Source organism: Psammomys obesus, unplaced genomic scaffold (assembly GCF_907164565.1).
Source record: "Psammomys obesus unplaced genomic scaffold, mPsaObe1.curated_primary_1811, whole genome shotgun sequence".
Lineage (NCBI taxonomy): Eukaryota > Metazoa > Chordata > Mammalia > Rodentia > Muridae > Psammomys > Psammomys obesus.
The window spans coordinates 32,977,476-32,983,414 of record NW_026585895.1 but is presented as its reverse complement, the minus strand read 5'-3'; the positions used below and the strand labels follow the sequence as shown (position 1 = coordinate 32,983,414).

The 5,939-nt window shown below is 48.1% G+C and overlaps 1 protein-coding gene across 1 annotated transcript in view; it reads left to right on the top strand.

Moving 5' to 3' along the window:
* The first annotated feature begins 355 nt into the window (after positions 1–355).
* Lypd6b (LY6/PLAUR domain containing 6B) overlaps positions 356–5,939 on the top strand; it is a 161,375-nt gene continuing 155,791 nt past the window's right edge. Inside the window, exon 1 of the mRNA XM_055600489.1 lies at positions 356–414. The gene's annotated coding sequence lies outside the window, so the exon portion shown is untranslated. The remainder of the gene's footprint in view (positions 415–5,939) is intronic.

The window sequence follows — 5,939 nt, the reverse complement described above, 5'->3', positions numbered from 1 at the left end:
CCGGGCGGGCGGGCCGTGCGGGGCGGCCGCGCGCGGGGCCCGCAGCGCAGGGGGCTGGGAGGGGCGCGCGGCTGCGGCGGGCACTGCGAAACGCCCGGCCGAGCCCGGGACTCTCCGAGCCGCGGGGGAGCGCAGCTGCCCACATCTGAACGGGCGGGAGCCGAGCGGCTCTCCCCGGTGACTCCGCGGCTGGAGGCCACGGCTGAGGCTAGGGCCCCGACCCGTACCGCCAAGTGCGAGCCGGCTCCCGCCCTTCCCTCTGCGGCGCTTTAGCCCGGCCCGCGGGGGCCGCCGCCTTCCCTGCCTGGCGCTTTACTTTAGCTGTTCGATCGCTAACGAACGCCTCGATTAGTTACCTAGGCTTCGGGAAAGCTGGCTCGGCGGGGCTGCCCTCTCTCCAAGGGGGCACACGTAGTAAGTCTGCGCGGGTCTGTGTGCCCTCCGGTGTTGTGGGGTGAAGGGGTGCTGACCGATTGAAATGATGAAGTGGGAAGAGTAGTCCAGAGTGGTGTCTAAATTTCAGTTCACTTTCCAGCTCTGTGACCTTGAGCAAAGCTCCTTAACTTCTCTGAGCCTGTTTTCTCAAAGATGGTTGTTATAATCGTCATAGGGTTATTAATCACCTCAAGTTATTTGATGCCCATGGGGTACCTAGCATGATGCTTGAGGGCTTTTCTCCCTGTTTATCGCCCAGGTGTTAACTTCTTGTCTCCAAGAGGTTCGTGCATCTTAGAAGACTGAGGGGGACATTGACAGTGCCTGTGCGCCTGGGAGGGTTGTAGGTACCATAAGTTGAAAGGAGATGGTGAGGGGGTGGGGTGGGGGCTGTTCCTAGCTGCTAAGATCAAGAGGGTCAGTGCACGTGTCCCTCTTGTAGAAGGGTGCAATTTGCCTGTTCCTGCCATTGTGAACTGTCAGAATTCTCTTCTTAGGGTTAGGGTTCCGTGACTTGAAAGTTGCCTTATGCAAAGTAGGAATTGGCTGGGTCCTCCAATGGAAAAGTCTGAGGGTGGCAGCTTCCAGTGTAGCTACATCTTGTCTGTCACTCCTACGAGCTCCCAGGACAAGCTCTTCCCTCAGGGGCATCCTAGTTCCTCCCCCACCAGACTGATGCGGAAAGTCCGCAACGGTCAGTAGAGCCAGCACCTTATCTTCAGGCCTAGCTTTGAAGGAAATAAAGGGAGTAAAGGAGAAGGGAGGGAGGGAAAGAGAAAACAGGACAGGAGGGAAAGAGAGAGATACGGAGATCTCTTCCTATTCTATCCTTCGCAGACCTTCCTGGTGCACCGGGCCACAGTAAGTCTGTGCCGTGTTAGCAGACAGGGAGTGGGTTTCCACAACAGGAGTAGGCCTGTATTACCCAGGTGCCACCATGAGCGCCATGGAGGGTTAGCTCGGCTACTGGGATAGAGGAGGCGGTCTCACTCAAGCACAGGCGATTTGGAAGCCAGCTCTCAGGAAGTCGTTTCCATTCTGGGCGGCAAAAATGTACTGCATCGTGTCTGCTTTTCCTTGAGGACACCTCAAGGAGGCCTTGCTCAGAGTGTGGGCAGCCTAGGTGCCAGCCTGTCAGGGCCGAGGCTTGTGTTGCCAGCTTTCATTCACTGCTTCATTCATTCAATCATTCCGCATTTGATCAATGCATGCAGCCTTAGTTGGGTCACATTACTTTTTCCCAGGATGTCTCGGGGAGAGGGCTGGGGAGTTTACAGGTCTAGGTTGCCTTTTGGAAATTTCTCCTGACCTCCACGGGGACCAGCGATCCGATGGCCTTCCTTGACAGTATAGCATCCACAGCAGAAGAAAGGGCAGGGCTTACATCTCAGTCTTCCTTTACATAAGAAAATTGAAACTTGCTTACAGTTCTTGGCATCGGCCATGTGCTATCGGCTGGAATGGGCAGCCTACCCATAGACCAACCTTCAGCAGCAGAGCTGAGGCTGTGATTGCCCTTGCCAGATAGTCTTCTGAGCTGGGGCTGGGGCTGGGGCTGGGGCTGGGGCTGGGGCTGGGGCTGGCACTCATTGTCCCTGATCTCTGTGTCCAACACAATCAGAAGTCTGTAAGCAAGGACCAAGGCAAGGCTGGGCACTCAGTCATACCTCCTGCAAATCCAGAGTTCATTAGAAAAATATATGGCGTGGCTGGCGGAGAGGAAAGGCCTTGAGTGCGGCAGAGCAGGAGTGTTGGACCCCACTGTGGTGTCATTAAGAGTCATGATCCCATTTGTCAGACAATTCACACAGGAAACCCGGAAAAGGCTCTTTAAGCTCTCTCTCCACATGCCCCTTAGAATGAGTGACAGTTTTCTATGTATCATTGTCATTTAGTGAGTGGTAATGGCTCAGTTTGTTGGAGGAGTTCCAGGAGGGGCTGTGTGTAGTTGAAATCTCACAGATGACTGTGGTCTTCCCCTAGCGATCCACCCTAGCCCAGGGCCTCCTCAGTCCTCCTGAGAGCACTCCCTTGCTCAGAGCCATGGCTCGGTTTCAGCATTGTTACCTGCCTTCAAACTAACAGGCCAGGACTTGGTGAGCCTGTAGCTGGTGGGAGATCAGGAGGCTTCCTGATACTAACTCAGTGGCTGACCCTTAGTGATGGTGCGGCTTTGAGTTTTTTCTTTTCTTTTCTTTTCTTTTTTTTTTTTTGTCCGTTTTCACTGGAGTGCTAGGAGACTGATGCCCATTGCTCCTACTGGATATGGTGGCCATCAGTGGACATTTGGTGTTCAGTTGAAGAACCTGGCATGCAACTTCCCATAATCCTCTCTCCTCAGTATCTAGTTAGTCCGGAGGCTGTAAGAATGAGTTCTCCCTAATCCAGGAGAAAGTAGGTGGGGAGGGCCAGCTCATTTAGTTATTTTTGTCAGGATCACCCTTGCAGAAGTGGAGGGAAGCGATAATGATTCAAGCCAGTACTCGTTCCATAAAGGATCCCTAAACACCTACTGTGTGCCACACACTGTTTATAGTGTGGGAGATCCTAAGCACCTAGTGTGTGCAACACGCTGTTTCGAGTGTGGGAAGTCCAGAATCCTTAGAAATGAGAAAGTCACTCTCATGGAGCTTACAGTCCCCAGGAAGGAGGCATATTTTCGATAACATAAATGCTGAGCAGTGAGGTAATGGGAAAGGAGTCAATCAGGTTGGAGTGTAACTGGAACACCTGCTCACAACCCTGGACGTTTTCTCTCTTATTTGCTGCAGAGAACAGTGGTTTGAGTAAGTCTAGCAAAAAAGGACAAAGGTTTGCCTAGAGGTGGGCTAAATATCAAAGTACTTGGAGCATTTTCTTTTTCTTTTAATGTGTATATGTGTTTTTATGCATGCGTGTAGACTGTGTGTATGTGTGCCTGCCTATCATAGGACAACCTCAGGAACCACACTACATTTGTGAGACACAGTTCCATCTTGTTTGTTTGACAGGGCCCCTTGCTGGCCTGGGTCTTGCCCATTTGGCCAGGCAGTAGGCCCTAGGGATCTGCCTGCCTCCACCTCCCCAACACTGGGATTGCAAGTGTGCACTGCAGCTGGCGGTTTTCTGTGGGTTCTTGGAGTTGAACTCAGGCCCTCATGTTTGAGTGGCAAGCACTTTCCTCACTGACTCATCTCTGCAACCCCTATCCCTACCCCCCCCCTTTTTTTTTCTAAACAGAATTTATTGTTTTCTTTCTTTGTTATACCTTGTTCTACAGTGACTTGCAAAACATAGTACCAGGTGATGAGAAATGAGTGAAGAAATATGAGCAAAAGGAAATCAGGCTCATTTCTTTCATCATTTTGCTCCAGAATTGTTTAGTTTGGGTGGTAGAGAAAGAGGAAGTATGGCTACATTACAAATGTGCTCATTTATGCTCAGGGCTCATTATTTGAACGGTGAGAAAAATAAACTTTGATGATTTAGACGATTGCAACCTTTTCGGTATTATAAAGAACCATTCTTATTTGATAGGAAAATTTTTACTAAGAACGTAGCAAATTCTTTACTAAGAACTTAAGGTGTTTTGTTTTATAAATTTCATACACTTGTGTTTTCATTTAGGTCTATGATTAAGCTTGAGTTAAGCTTTGAATGAGGTGTGAAATGGGTGTGGCTTTCAGGTTTTTGACTGGGGTAAGGGGGGGTTCTCAATCTTGTTGTATGGAGGCATACCTTTGCTAGTTACCTACGCGGGCTTTCTTAAACTTCTTGAATTTGTTGGTTTGTAGCTTTCATTCATAGCAGCTGTTTTTGTTTTTGTTTTTCTCTATTCTCTGTCTATTTCTTCCCCTCCTGTAATTTCAGTTATAATTAGCTTACAGTTTTTGGCATAGCTTTTCATCTTGGGCACTATGGTCTGTTTTCTTTGTCCATTGCTTACTGTTCTGCTTTAGTTTCGGTAATTTTCGGTATTTACCTCCTTTCAAGGTTTTTTTTTTTTTTTTTTTTTTTAACTTGGCTGTGTGAACTCTGAGATAATCCTTGTTGAGAGCATTTTCACTGGTTTCTGAGTTTGGCCTATAGAGTGTTTACATTGAAGTCTTTTTGTTTGTTTGTTCTATGTTAAAATAACCTATTTTCCCCCAAATGGATAAATGATCTTGTTGTCTGCTCATTCCACTAGAGTATTTTAGAAATAAATATGATTGTTTTTAATTCTCTCCCTGATATCTTCAATGTTTTTATGACATCTGTTTCACTTGTATTTATTGTTTTATGGTTTTCACTGCAGGTTTTTTTTTTTTCTTTCCTGTTCATATACCCTGCATTTTGTTGTTGTTGTTGAGAACTGGATATTTTGATAGGACATTAGAGAAGGAGATAAAGTGCCCTGCCTGGAAAGGGGGAGCCTTCCTATTGCTGCTTTGTGTTCAGTGTGAGGTCTTAGGAAGTCTAGCCCACGGTTGAATATGGTCTGACGCATTTCTATGCACAACACTTCATAGTCCTCTATGGGTGCCTTATGTTTAGGGTTAGCCTTGTCTCAACGGCTGTTCCACTGTGGACCTGGGTCTCCTTTGGGTTTGTGCCTCAGAGCGGTCTGTCTCCATGCTCTTCCAGCACTTCCCTTGGTATTCCTTTGCTGACTGTTTCTTGATGCTTGCAGGTGCATTTGCCTGGGTGAGCAGGTGCTTGCACCTTACTGGCCTGCAGGTGATACTTCTTAAATTGGGCTAGTCAGTTCTCTGTCGGTTGTTCAGGGGATAAGAGGCTATGAACTTGAACTTTGTGTGACCTTTGACTTGGCATAAGCACAGGAATGATGCTCCCTTTCAGCTCTGTCCTTCTCGAGCAGAAATCCAAAGCCTCAACTGTATGTTTTCAGCCTGTTATTTTTATGATCTTCGTGTAAAATCTTGGTGCTGTTCCTCCTCTCCCTGCACTCTATGTAAACTCTACACGCCTTACACATCTCAGCGGGTCTCAACCCTTACTCGGGAGGCGTTAAGTCAGCACATAAGTGGTGGGTCCCCGTGTCTCAGTGATATTCTCTGTGATCTAGTCATGGGTGTGTCTCCCATGTTCCTCGGGTGATCCTGGCATACATCTAGGCCCGGTCTAAACGTTATGTATAGCTTTACCCCTTACGGGGTTGGTATTCCAATATAAATGACCAAATGAAACTCCAGGCTGTACATATCCACCCCAGGGGACTGTTTTTCTCCTCTCAGCATGCCTCAGTGGTAATGAGTTGCCTGTGGTCTAAACTGATGCTTTTACGGAATGGGGAGGAAACTTAAGAGTTCTCATCCAACTTTCCAGTGTTTGCCAGAATACCCTGCTGGACAATCAGGGGGTTGGGTGCTGTATGAAGTCTTTCAGGGGCTGTCCCATTATTTGACTTGCAAACTATTTGAAAGAAATCTATGGTCCAGTGGTTGTTTATATGCACACATGCGCTTGCGCTCACATACACACACACACACACACACACACACACACACACACACACACACACA